This window comes from Rhodnius prolixus, unplaced genomic scaffold (assembly GCF_049639745.1).
Source record: "Rhodnius prolixus isolate KJV_2025 unplaced genomic scaffold, Rpr scaffold_5, whole genome shotgun sequence".
NCBI lineage: Eukaryota > Metazoa > Arthropoda > Insecta > Hemiptera > Reduviidae > Rhodnius > Rhodnius prolixus.
In genome coordinates, this window is record NW_027411624.1 from 39,240,170 (window position 1) to 39,255,023 (window position 14,854).

Sequence of the window (14,854 nt, forward strand, 5' to 3'; positions counted from 1 at the left end):
GTATAACTTACAGGTGGGCCAGTCTTGGAGGATTCTTGATAGCGTAAGGCTGAAGGGGAAAGGCATTAGAGAACTAGAGTTTAATTAGACAAGCAGCTATGATTCTCCAAGGATATACACGCACGTGTATAGTCCTTTCATAAGAAAAATAATATACTTTTGAAAACCCACAGGACTTACTCTTAAAATAATTTACATTACGAAATTTTTATGAAACTATTTGGGCTAAAACTTAAAAAAATTGGTAAAACCCAAAATTTAATCGATAGAAATAATACTTACGCTGAACAGTTTTTCAGACAACTTCTGAATTTTATGTACATATTATTTTTATAAAGCTAAAACATTCTTTTTAGATGACATTTTAAAGGAAAACTTAACTCCAATACTTTTTTTAGAACTGCCATTTTCTTGGGGAAATATTTTTGTGTTATGCTGACCATGGATAGACGAACCGAAAAATGGGTGAAACTACTTTTTAAAAATTCAAGAGAACTTCAGATCGTATAACTCAAAATCGTAAATATGTTCGTGCGTGAGAGGTTCTATGTAAACAGCTTTTTATTGTGAAATGAAAATAGACTTTTCTATTGACCACAATTTTGTTAAATATTTAATTTTTTAATAAATCAAAACATATTTTCCGTTTTAATAACGTTTTCTTCTAAATTATAAAAATATATAATCCAATAAGATCTATTACAATGAAATGTAATATTGGAAATTTATTGGCTTCTCTTCAAACCACGTCAGCCTAAGAAGGGTTCTATGCGAAGGATTGCGTAGGTGTTATCTTTTTTTCTGAAAATTTACTCTTTCAACTCGATTTCAGTTAATAATGTTTCCAACGCTTACTCTCTACTTCCGTTACTTCTGATTAAACTGAAGACAGAAAGTACTAGTTGACATAAAGAGCTAGCAGGGTCCAGCCTTTCGAGTTAGGTTTCTAGTATGGGATGCTAGATATTTAAGTTGGGGACCAACTATGATTTAAGTTTTTTTAGCTACTGTTGGGATCTTAATAAAAGGCGATCCCCTCATATCATTCTGACAAAAACCTCCAGACGTACCGAAGAATACCTCTCCCACTTGCGGCCCTAGAATATTCTGAGCAGAGAAAGATGTTTACTTTGCGGCTGAAGCTTTTCAAAGAAAATGTCAAAATTCCTCGAATTCCTACGGGTAGCTAGCAGCGGGAATGGTTTCAAATATAATAAAAGAAAACAAGAATAAAAAAAAAATAAATATATAGGTTAACAAAGGTTAACGAGGAGAAAAGGCTATGCGAGGGGCAAGTCACCTGGACAAGGCCACATTGTTAACGAGTGCTCGGAACATGGCATCACACTAAACTTGGTTATTAAAGTCGCTAAGCTAACTACGCAGACGACACTTAACAGCTTTCACTGGCACCGTCACATAAATATGACAAAGCCATAAGAGTTTGTATTTTATAACGAAAATATTTTTTTTAAAAAGTTGTGAAAGTTCCTGAGATATTTTTTATTCTACTTTTTCCCCATTAAAAAATTAACTTTTTCAATCTAATCTTCACTGAACTCAAAATTAAATAACACTGTTTTTAGTTCTTAGAATGGATAAACGTTATTCATATTTGTCTTCGCAGAACTTTGTCAGTTGTTAATAAATTTACGCCACGGCACTAAATGTACTGAAATTTCCTGAACACATTTTCAAAGAATTATACTGACATTATTTCATTAATTTCAGGAAACCTTTAGTTCAAACTTCTTTTGTAACTATAAAATACATTACGTCATCGAGTTGGCATACAACAACCAAATGTGCAGATTTTTGCCCCTAAAATACGTCAATAATTCAATCTCATGAGCAGTAGATAATTTACCCTGTTTCTATCTCGTTTTACAAGGTTTTAATAAGCACATCTCGATATTTATAAGTAATCTTAAGATAGATTTACAGTTCACAGTTTAGATGAACAAATCTTATTTTACATGAAATCCACGTCTCGTTAATACGAGAATTATCTGAGGGGTTGGAATTATTAAGCAGCGGTTACTGTCTTCGATTTAGTTTTTTTTTTTTTTTTTTCATCGTCTAGGTGCTTATCACTAGAATATCACTCACTCTCCATTCTTACTTATAAATACATTCGCTTCACACATTCATCCCCCTATTATATACAACTATTTACATAAACTACAAGTAATGGATGGATCAGTACTCTATATTCCTGCCATCCTTATAGCTTAACCGAAATTAAAATCACGTACTCCTTCTGTAATCATTTCCTCCCATTCATTCTATAACTTTTAAATACATTCATATTTCATTGCTAGCTCTGCTACAGATTTAAGCACATATATGTTGGTGGAGAATATAATGTCTTCGTAGCGAAATGGTGCATCTAAATACCTGTATACGTCGTCAAACATTCGTTTCCTTTCTACCACATAACGTGGACATATCTTATATGTTTGAAATCTTCCTCCTCATTGCAATCTTCGCAAAGAGGAGAGGACCTTTTTGTTGATCCTGGGAAGATACGATCCGCACACCGCGTGGTTCGCTCTCAGCCTGTTTATTGTCGCAAACAACCCATTTATTAGTAACAGTTCCCTTAAACCATGGTTGTCTAGGTAACTGATCTGCCATAGTTTTATAGAATCTTCCTTTATTACCATTACTGTAATCTGTCAGCCATTTTTGTAGTGCTGCTTTTGCAATTATACACTTGATATCGGTGTGTGGTAATTTATAGTTAGCCATTTCCCCACTATTGGTGGCTTCCTTTGCAAGTTTATCCACGATTTCATTTTCTTTTATACCACAATGACCCCTTACCCACAAAAAATTAATGCAGACCCCCTTCTCTTTAAAAATGGCAATAATTTCTACAATCTCTGCGATAATATGATTCATTCCTGCAGGCTGGTTGTGTATATGTGATAACCGGTCTGCAGGAATGAATCATATTATCACAGAGATTGTAGAAATTATTGCCATTTTTAAAGAGAAGGGGGTCTGCATTAATTTTTTGTGGGTAAGGGGTCATTGTGGTATAAAAGAAGTTCGATTTAGTTGTTCGCGTAAAATAGTTTTCCCAAGAAAACAACTATCTATATCAATTTTCATTAGATTTTCGTTTGCAAGGTTTTCGAGTGATAAACGTAAAGCGTAGATCGAGGGGTTGGGTGACTTGCATTAGATTTGAAGAAACATTTTGAGGCCGAATGACTTGAAGAGTCTGTTCTTATTAAATTGAAGTTACTATTCCTGATGTTACAAAAATCTCAAAAAATGAACTGTCAATGTTAAAATTTATTAACGTTAAATCAAGTTATGTACATTCTAGCGTATAATTTTAAACCAATTTAATTCTTCCCGTAAAAATTAAATACTTCGAAATTTGTGCTCATCAATAAAATAATATTAAAATCAACCACATGATTAATAATAATGCTGAGAATGTTGAGCACAAAGAAATGTTTTCTAAAAAAATAATTACTTTATTGAACAGCGGTTACTGACTTTTGGATTTAGTAGTTCGCATTTTACCAGGAATACAACTATCTTATCTAGTTAAATTTTAATCAGGTACATGGGCGGTTATCATGTTCAAGCAGAACTGAGTAGGATGGGTTATATGACCGATTTACAAGAGTTTACCACGTAAAAGGTTCTTAGCAAGCTTTTCTGTTCTATTTTCAGACCCGTAATAAAAGTCATTATCAACTTACTATGTAGCGAGGCTTATCCCAGCTAATTATGTATCATAACAGTAAATTGTCTAGTTTTTATAGCTTTGTTTTGTGTTGCCCAGTAATTGCTAACTTCAAGCACAAAACGTTGTTTCAACACGGATTACTAAAAAAAAATCATTTCTGCATTATTTTGTTTTTTCTAAAATTCAAAAACTGCAACTGGAAATAGATCCTTTTTTTTACGTCTTTACGTTTTAAAGATAGTTACGTTATACAGTCAGAACGCTGACTGCTTGCACTTTTTTTTTCTTTAATAAAGTGCAACATACAACATAACTGTCCTTTCATGCCACTGCATGTGCCAGGTAGACAGCTTTGTAGGGTCTGTCACAAAAACTAGATAACAGCACTATACGTATTGTGTTAATGTGAAGGGCTGGAACGGATCAGGGTTCGTAAAAAGCCTTCATACTTTGCCTAGGAATCCCTAACTAAACCCTAAGTCTAATTAAACGTATAGGACTGAATTCAAAACCAATTCTGATCTTATTACATCAAAATTAACTGATATATAGTGCCGAACAAAAGTCTGCATACATCCTGAAAATTTGTCTTTTATCTCGGTCGGAAAGCTTAGGCGGATGCCCACTTCTCGGCTTACTTTCAAAATTTTTTTTGGTTTTTATAATTTCTTATCACAGTCTGGACACTCGCGTGGCTTCTTTACAATGTTACGGATATGAAAATCCTTGATTATTTAATTTAACTATTAATCTGCGTTCTGACACAGGAATTTCCTTTCTTTGGTGAACCATTTTAAATAATAATAAATTCTTAACTAACTCAGATCCGCATATATTCACGTTTCAACTAAAACTAATAAATTTGTAAAGATTTACCCTAACTAGTAAGTATTATTATAATATTGAATTTATCAATTCTGTATGTGGACTTTTGTTCAGGCGTGAACTCCGATCTTTTTATTTATATGCAATGGGAGATGGCAGAGGTCTTTTCAAATTTCATATATATTTAGTAACAATAGTTACCAATGTTTAAATCACATTTTTTACTCTAATAATGATTTATTTTGAAAATTCCCGAAATATTGTAGTGTATGTAGACTTTTGTTCGGCACTGTATATATACATAATAGCTGATTGGTTTGTTTTTAATACTGTTAGTATTAAAATTCGCTTAAATAAGAAATTCAGTGACTTTTGATTAAATAAGTTCAGTATTGGTTTCTTTATAATACTAAGGCGAAGAAAAAAGATATACTTTAGATATAAACACATTTTAGTAGAGAACAGTTTGGATTCCTCCATCAAACTAAGTCTGCAGAAACTTTTTAAATTCAACTTTCCGTTGCAAGGTTTTATGATGGTAAAGAGTAAAGGCTTTTTCCACAGTTTATTCCCCTGAGTTGTAAATTTGTGAGAAGATTAACTCTTTCAAAGATAATTATAAAATCAACGTAACCCCGGCAAAAATCTATTTTAACAAAACATCGTAAATTCATTTTATTTAGTCTTCGGCCTTGTATGGCTTAATTGCTTTTTTACAATACTGGAGTTAATTTCGTGTTTAAGTTGCTTAGCAAAAGAAAAGCCCTTTAAATTTTCCCATACTCTAGTTATCGAGGTTTTCATTCGATTTCGAATTTCACTAAATATTAATAAACTTTATGGGTCTTGGGATTTCTTATACATTTATAGAAATGTAAAATTTCTTTTTTCATTGTTTAGAGCAACGCATATGTTTCTGGTGAAAATTGAATATTGTAAATCTGACCCGATTACAAATAATGGGTTAACATTGAAATCAAAAATGACAAAAGTCAGACTGAAAGCTATTGATAAAACAAAAGTGTTAGAAACATTTTTTTTAAACTGTCAAGTTTGCGCTTTCTTTCGTTTTTTATTTGCTATTTCATTCGGTAATTACATTTTTTATAAAATAAAATGGGTTATTTTCGATGAACATTCTAATTAGAAAATGTGATTTGATCTTAGTAGGTCATAATTAGAAAATTGCCAATTGAATAACGAGCTAGCTGGCTTCATCTAGTGTGGAATATACAAAAGACTTCAACTGCAATTATTACTAATTTAAATGGACAACTTAAAACAGTTCAATTGGTCCAAGCCACAATAACTGTGAGTTTCCTCTTCCTTGAAGCCTCTATTATTCAGTGGCTGCCAGTGCTGTCCGCAACGAGAGAACACTATCCCTGAAGGTTTATTCAATGACCCTAAGGCTGGAAACATAGTGGAGCGGCGAGCAAAGCGGCGAAATCAAACACAAGTAAACATATGGGACCGCGCATAGAGGCGAGCAAAGAGAAGATAGAGCAACGCTATCTCTAGAGAGTAGAGCGAAGCGTTATGACATGTTTGATTTCTTCGCTCTCATCGCGCTCAATTTGTAAAGGTTATTTTTCAAAGGTTATGGATACTGATACATTATTGGTTTAGTTTGTTTAAAGAAACCTCTGTGGGGCCATAGTATTTGTGAAGCTACAATAGTTTTTAATAATTAATAGTTTAAATTAATTAACAATTAGTAGTTAATGCAGAATTCAGGTAATTTTTGCTACATTTAATTTGGTTCTCAATCCCTTAATGCTAACTTTCATCTAAATACTAGGCAAAATTAAATTACATTTTCACGTCCTACTACTTCTGATCAGGACGAATTCTCCAATCCTTCTTCTGTAGCGTCGTACTACTCCAGTTTTTCAGATGAACAACATTAATTTACGACAAATCATGGTGTAGTGATTTAATAAAATTATTGTTTTTTTTAATTGACTAATTTCTTTTTATCTGCATATATTTCTATTTTATTTTTATTTATTTTGATTTTCTTATCTTAAAGTAACTGCTAGGATTAATGGGGTTACACAGATTTGTATTTAGTAAATAACCTACATAGTTAATTTTTCTATATTGTGCCTAACTCATGTTATGAGCTGTATTACTCAAAAACAATAAAATTTGATTTTGATTAGGGGCCGTACTTAAATTACGTAACGCAATTTAAAGAGCTTTTTAATCCCTCCCCCCCCCCCCCGATGTAACAGATCGTAACAAAATGTCAACCTCCCCTCCCCCCCTAGCCAAATGTACGTAATTTTTTGTTATGGAATATCGTCATTGCATAGTATTTAATTAAAATCAAACATATATTTTTTATTTATTACTTATTTAATTACATTATCACTTAGTATGAAGGTTGGCTATAGTAGAATTTGGCGCGAAAAATATCGTTAGTATTTTTCCATTAATGACCAAAAAATTATAGATTCAATTGGAAAAATTACGTACAAGCATTAAAAAAACCCCTCCCCCGAACCATAACGAATGGTAACAATCGAGCCTTACCCCCCTCCCCCCTTGCGTTCGTTACGTAATTTAAGTACGGCCCCTTAATGGGGTTACACTGGGCTAGTATGTAATCAAATGTTGATATAGACATTCGAAAATACGCATGAAACTTGCCAGGATGCTCCCGAAGTTGTTGGTACAAGTGATGAAATTCACCAAGTTCATTTCTAGACTTATTTATGTCATGTACACTGCAGCTCCTACTACTAAGCTGCTGCAAATACCAAAGTTTCAACGAAGAATTTTCATATAAAAATAGTTCCTCCATCTTGTTTCGTCGAAAGGAGAAACGCGTCTAAACTCGTCACTATGTGCATGCGAATCTTTGCTCGCAGCTCGTCGCTCTCTTTGATTTGAAGCAGCTATCATCGCCGCTTTGCTCGCCGTGCCATTATGTTTCCAGCCTAAGTCATTGCTGTTCAGTAGCGTGTACTGAATTTTTCTATTATTTTACATTCGTGTACATATCAAACGTTTTTCTTCTTTGTAATTTTAGCTCTTTTAGATGTATAATATAATAAAATTTAATTTTAATTTTCTTACGTTTTCCTTAGATTTTCTATTCCTAGGGTCCTCTTACAGCTAAGTGTTCCGATAGTCTTCAGAATAGTGTTAAAAAAAAACACTGTTCAGAGCGGGAAGCAATGAATAAGGCTCCGGTCACAATTTTTCTTGCAACTCTGTACACATAAATATATATAATTAATAAGATGTCTAAATTGAGAAAATATAGATGATTAGGAAATCACGCGGCCATCGTTTTTGTCGGCATGATGGGTTGTCTGGGTGGGAAGTGAAAGCAAGAGCTTGTGCAACAGGATTAGGATGAATGGATTAATTAATGATGAAGGCAATTGAACGTGAACGGATTATTTCGGGTAAATAATATGTTAAGGTGTAAAAATTATGTAGGGTAACATTGGGAACGTAGAAAGGAGCATAGACGATTAATCTGAGAAGTTTGGATGGGTTGAACTGTATTCTCTAGATCCCAATGCAAGAAGTAACATCGTAGAAATGATTTGTATATATGTGGTTTGTGTTGAGTTAACTGCGAAACTTCAGTCTAAGAAGTCGTCTCAGATGAATTCTCTTGTTTTGTCAAGTTAAATTATTTATACTATCATCAATCATAAATAAAAAATCAAGTATTTACATATCCAGAAAATTCAAAATAAGGAAATGAGAAATAAAAAGGAAAAGAGAGAGTAGTTCCAGGAATGAAAAATAAGAGCTTATATCACGAGAAAAAAACAGAACGGGGTTTCAGTTTATTGGTTCAGTTAGGGAGGTTACAAAAAAAGTTCTATTAAGGTAATATAAAAACTAGGGCTTATTGGTGCAATATACATACATACCTAGCTAATGAAAGTTCTCCCGAAGGTATTAACTTAATAATGGTTTATTTTATTACTTTGCAATGTTTATCTTTAATGGAACAATTTAAAGTTTTTACTCTTACCGCTGAAAAAAAGAAGAGCGACCGATTCTGAGTTTTCACAATTGAGTTTTTCTGGGAAATTCTTTAGAGTAATGTTTAGATCTGTTGCTTCAATTTGAAAACGTAAACGGCTGTGAAAGGAAGTCGAATGAGTGTTTACATCCATTCTTAATATTCCATAATTAATACTCTCGGATTTTTCCTCCCAGAATAAATTTTTTTTTAATTCTATGGACTACTTGAAGCTCAGGCAAAAATGGCCTCCAGCCAATTTTTATAAATTTGGAAGGATATGTATCAAAGAGTTCTTCTGTATGAAATATTCAATAACATGAATAAAAATTGTTTAAGATTATTTAAGAACGTGCCATTGTTTTTACCTAACCTGTAAGAGTAAAGCACAGTTACGCCAATTTTTTCAGGCAGGATTAACGTTCATTCTGTACTACATTTACCTGTATTTTCTCCCATTTTTGTTTTTTAGAATGATTGTGACATGTCAAGGAAACCATTCCGGGCGATTTTTCTTATGATTTCGAAAAAGGAAAAAGCGCTGTTAAGACGCCTCAAAAAATCAATGCTTTTTAGCGCCCTAATAGTGTCTCTAAGGCTGGAAACATAGTGGAGCGGCGAGCAAAGCGGCGATGATAGTGAAGAGCAAAGCGGCGAAAACAAACACTAGAAATAGATAGAATTGCTCTATCTTCGCTTTGCTCGCCACTATGCGCGGTCCCATATGTTAACTTCTGTTTGATTTCGCCGCTTTGCTCTTCGCTATCATCGCCGCTTTGCTCGCCGCTCCACTATGTTTCCAGCCTAAGTAGCATTTCAGATAGATAATCCATTCACCGATCGATTAACAGTGATTGAAGATGCTTTAGAGAACATCTTGATATTTTTCCTCTGCTCAAACGCAGAGAATTTCTCCTCTGGAAATCGCTTTACAACTAGTAATTAGTCACACTGCTGTTGTGAATGGTTTAAATCAGAAAGGCGAAAAAAAAAACAGAAAATTAGATGCATTAAGATTGAAGATCTGCAAAATTTTCATGTTTGGTTTGTTCCTCACAAACCAAAGACAAAGTTACCCGTTTCCGGTTGTAGTCATACTTACGATGGAAATTGGATATGTACGAAAATAGGAAACGTTTTGTATAAATAGATGCAAAGTGCCGAGTTGTTAAACATGACAGAAAGGCCAAAAAACCCTTTTTTAAAAATTAATTTAAGATGTTTTCGCTACCTTGATTGACAACTGAATTCAACCGCTGTACATTTTTAAAAATAGGTGAAGCTATCATTGCCGAGAGGTAGACAGAAGGCTTGGACAGCAGGAGGGATTCGATTCTATTGCATGAAAACGCCTAGCATAAATTTCACCAATTCCTGTCAATTTAAAACACTGCGAAGTTTCAAGCTGGATAACTTCCTCGATAGTAGAACCTTCAAAAGAGAGTCGAGCAAAAAATGAATTCGTCAAATTCCTCGAATCATCAAGATCCATCATTTATTACAGTGACGGAATAAATCGAATTGGTTCTAACTGCCTAAAATGTGCTGACATTCTAACGTAGCTTATTTAATGTAGCTAATGTAGATTAAATTGAATGACTATTAGTTGAGTTATTTAATCTTGAAGTACACCTTTTAATTCCGAAAAATCATTCTTTTATTAAAATTTACTTTTTTACACTTACTTTTTGGCAGGTTTAAGAACGCCTCTTTTAATACAAATGCGTTGAAGCAAGTTTGAATGGAAGTTCTTTAATAACAGTCAACGAATCATCACTTGCTGCTCTTTGAGTAACAGGCAAAACTATCATAAATTGTTTTCGTACATCGTAAAATGTACAAATTTGAAGGCGATTAGTATTAATAAATTGCTAATATTCTGGTTAATTCATAACTATGATTCACAAAGTTTATTCAAATGAATAAATATATTCAATATAATATTTCCTGTTCCATTACTCCTTAGGAAAGTAAAATGTAAATATACAGTGGATTTTATTAAAATATATAAAATTCACGGAGCTTTTAGTAAGGATTTTGAATTAAAATTTAGTGAAAACGAAAGAGATAGAGTGACAGGTTACATTTTGCAGGTTACATCTAAACTTCCATAACCTTAGCACTTTATAGCCGTAGACTCTTTCTCACACTCTCTCGCTAATACTTTGCTTTTTAAATGTTACGTAGAAAAGTATTTGTTTCTTTGAAATGTTTTGAAATTTAAATGTTTTAAACCGTGGTAAAACTTTTTTTTTTTTTATAAAAGAGTCTAAATATTTCACAATTTGAAGATGACCATAATTTTCTATTATGGTACATAATGATGCTGGTGCAATTAGATTTGTGTTTTCGACAGCTAATACTTAGAATTGTAGCAATGAATTTCAACTCTACAAAAGTTGCAGATAAAATGAAAATTATTATAAAATTAAGAGTTAGTGACATTTAATTCACAAAATACAATGACGTCAAAATAAACAGAAGTCGGTATTATATAGAACCTTCAACACACATATGCATGCATTGCACAAAATATATCTGTTTAAGTGACAGTGCATATTTGTAAGTGACTTTACAATCAACATTATGAAATAGTCTAGCTTTACAGCTTTAATAAAATGTTAAATAGGACGTAAAGGTTATTACAATGTAAAGAATTAATTAATGTATACGATACTTTTTACCTTCGCTTAGTTTAATTTTCATCTGTAACATAGCTCCAACAATTTTCTTTTAATTTAACATGTTCACGTTCTCCACTTAAGTACTTTCCTTTTTCTTGGGATAATTGAATTGGAGATCTTCGGAAGACTGCCACCATTTGGGCTTCCTTTAGAGAACTACTTCAATACATTAAAAGATCAGGCACCTGTAAAATATTAAAAGACAAAGAATTTTTAACTTTCTTTTTTTTTAATTCCATGAAAATAACCTTACTTTAGAATGGATTAAAGATAGAGCATTCCTAAACATTTAAAACTTCTGGAATACATACTCACTCTTGTAAAAGTTGATCAGAGTGGCAATGTCATTCGCTGATTCCACCAAAATTGTATGGTATAAGAAGAAAAAAAAGACAAGAATAAATTTATTGATACAAGTCATCAACGGTAAGTTAGTGCAGTTAGTACTTAAAACTAGTAAGCGATTGAAAGGGTGAGCTTGCAAAGGAGGGAGAGCGTGAGACAGTTTTCAACCAACCAACCAACTCGAAGAAGACGAAGAACGTAGATACGAAGAAGAGAAAGCCGAAGAGACGAGCATAGTGGGTAGAAGCTTCTTACTCCCATTAAGACATGCAGAGGCATAGAGTCTCGCAGAGTACACTGCACACTGAAATTTAGTTCGGATCTTCTGAAGACAAGGAACTAGGAACTGTTTTGAAAAAAAGATTGCTAGTCGCAAACCGCTATAAGCTGGAAATCCAATCGACTTTTAAAAATCGCTTCCTCGAAGATCCAAAAGAACTCTTGCAGATTTATTTCCGTACAATTGGTTTATCAAACTAAAAATTTAAAACTTGAGTAAAAATTAAACATTAAAATTGTTAATTCTCTATAGTTGATTTCATTTTTACCTTTTATTTTTTCTCTCAAAACGAGATGTTTTTGTAATTATACATGACAACAATCCAAATAAAAAAGAATTTAGGCAGTTTTTTCGCCTAGGTTTTACTATATCTTTAAGCGAAATCACGTTAAAAATCTAAAATTAACTTGGACATAGATACGTGAACTTGTCAATGCCACTCACTCTACGACCCTGCAGTCGTTAATACCAAGGTGATTAGCATCTAGGCCACCAAACTAATAAAGGATCCCTATGAATGCTTTAATTTATATTTTATCTGTGCAATTTACACAAATGCCATCATATAAAAACAGTGTTGAAGATAAAGGTACATGTCATGTGTTGGTAGTTAATGTCAGTAATAAATACTACTTTCTGTTTTAATACTTTAATCGATTATGGCCCTTTCAATTGTTTTTTGTTTCTTAATTTTTCTTTTAACACTTACTATCTGAGAGGTGCTTAAATGGAATTCCAATGCAATTAATTGAAATAAATGCAATTCGGGCTTACAGGAGTCTTCGTTTTTTAATTTCTGCCCACACTCAACTCCCAAAATAATTTCTTCCGATAAAAACAGAAATTTCAAAATTAATACGTTAGCAAATAATTACTCTTCCCAGGAGTAAGAGAAGTGATGATATCAATACGAATACTGGATAAAGTTCCAAAAGGGTTTACTTCAAATCTTGGAATGAGATAAAATCGTCAAATAATTAAGTTCACCAATTAGTTAATTAGAGTTGTTTGTATCGAAAGTTCGAATGGCCGGTTTACGTGATATGCCACACTCAATCGATTCTCTAATTGTTCCAATGGGGTAGTTAAAAAAAAGCTTCTAGAATTTTTCCAAATAATGTTTTCCATTGTTTAGAAATCGTTAACAATGGAACTAGTTATTTCCTCCCACCATCCTTTTTTTTTTGTTCATTTTAAGTAACACCGAATTGCTTTAATGGATGACCTTGTGATAAAGTACTGAGAGATGATAAGTGGATTCAAATTAAATACTTAAGTGGTAGTCTAAAGCACGCTAAATGACTATTTATCATTCAGCTGTAGCACTAATAATTCGCCCGCGTTGTAATTAGTAAAACTTAACAATCGTGGAAACCCTGTAGATAAAAAAAAAAAAAAATGTCGAAGAGAAACCCTGCTTTTAGACCAAGAATTGTATAATGCGGAAGATAATTTAATGTACTATTATCAGGTTCAGGAAATTTGATCAAGGCAGTAAATTATGGTCTTACTGATGCTGGCTTGTGGTTAAGAAGTAATTTGGAGTTTGATCTACGACAAGGGCAATTGGTGACTGCAGAGGTCATGGAGATCCCATAGTTTAGTTTGCTAGAAATAACAAAGAGAACAATCGGCTAGTTTTCAAAATGTTTTCGTCAAACAGGTTTCTTTGAAGCCCCGGAAAAGTCGGAGTGTTCAACAAAGCTGATATGGTAATTTAGAAGAAGACAATGAATTGATAGAAGAAATCATAACAACCTCTTTTCTGGGTTCTTCAAATACCCTTGTTTTCTGTCTCAGAAAGGTGTTCTGGCCAGCATCAAAGAGATAGATATGAAATGGTGTTATTCTTGTGCCCAAACGCTATAATACAATACAGATGACCCTAATGGCAATTAACGTAATTAAATTTTCTTTAGAAAGCAAAAAAGAACTTTAAGAGCTTTTTTGTTTAAATTTTATCTGCAAATTTCCTCAAATTCTACTTAAATGAAATTTAATTAATTAAGTGCTTTTCAATCCTCAATTTACTTTGAGGATTATTTTTTTATGTGGGTGCTAAACAGACATGAATGTCGAACTCCTGAAAATTTCTATTTTCCTAACAGATATTAACCAAATCATAATTGTGTATACCAAAGCTACTTGAAGAATTATTAAGAATGCAATAAAAGCATGTAATTATCAAAATTTTAATCGAAACCAGTGAAATGAATTTTAATGAATGAAGTTGAAAATAACTGTACTGAGAAAATAAGATTCTGGGAAATAGTCAATCAGAAGGAAGTAATTTTGTGTAAATAATGAAGTGAAACTTAAAGTAGTATTCTAGGATAGTAAATTCGGTGAGGATTATTAATTCAGTCGCTCTTCTTGCGGCAAAAGAACCAATAAATTTTCAAGGAACAACTCTAAGTCAGCAGATAACTCTTCAGTTATCTCAAAAATGAATTTCAAAAACTAAAGAATTCTTATGAACATAGCCACTTTTGTACAGATTTACAGACCTAAGACTTCCTCACGAGCTGATATATCTTGTTCTCTCTCTGTAAATTAGGACATAAATATATAGAGAAATTCATGGCATGTACTGAAATGACAATGGAAGAAATAAGGCAGCCAAATACTGTCTTAAATTCATTATAGTGGACATTTAGTTACTTCTTTTTAAAGCTAATAGGTTAGGTGGTTCCTAAAAAGTATCGCGACCGTTTTGGTCAACTATGTTTAGATTAATCTTACGGTCGCGAATCGCCAAATCAATTAATTTTACCATTAAGATGAAGATTTTTGACTGCAAGAAGATTTTCAAGTGCTCAAGGGCAACAGTGATTTGTGGGAACAACAATGTCGATACCAAGAAGTGGGCGAAGCTACCGGCCGGAAATAGATGATACTAAACCATCCAGGAAAGACTCAAATATCGATATTAAGAATTTAAATAAAGAAATAGAAAGAATAGTTAATGATTACAGTCAGCATAATAGCTATAGAGTTTTTAAGTGCCTTAAAAATGT

General features: G+C 32.8%; 2 protein-coding genes across 2 annotated transcripts in view; one reads left to right on the forward strand and one right to left on the reverse strand.

Annotated features, from left to right (window-relative positions):
• LOC141458306 (rho GTPase-activating protein 15-like) overlaps positions 1 to 14,854 on the reverse strand; it is an 85,763-nt gene that overhangs the window by 66,539 nt on the left and 4,370 nt on the right. Inside the window, exons 3-4 of the mRNA XM_074136095.1 lie at positions 11,213 to 11,397; positions 7,619 to 7,755 (exon numbers count right to left, since the gene is read on the reverse strand). The gene's annotated coding sequence lies outside the window, so the exon portion shown is untranslated. The remainder of the gene's footprint in view (positions 1 to 7,618; positions 7,756 to 11,212; positions 11,398 to 14,854) is intronic.
• The window catches only part of Ret (protein kinase receptor Ret oncogene), a 113,783-nt gene that overhangs the window by 30,037 nt on the left and 68,892 nt on the right, over positions 1 to 14,854 (forward strand). The window lies entirely within an intron of this gene.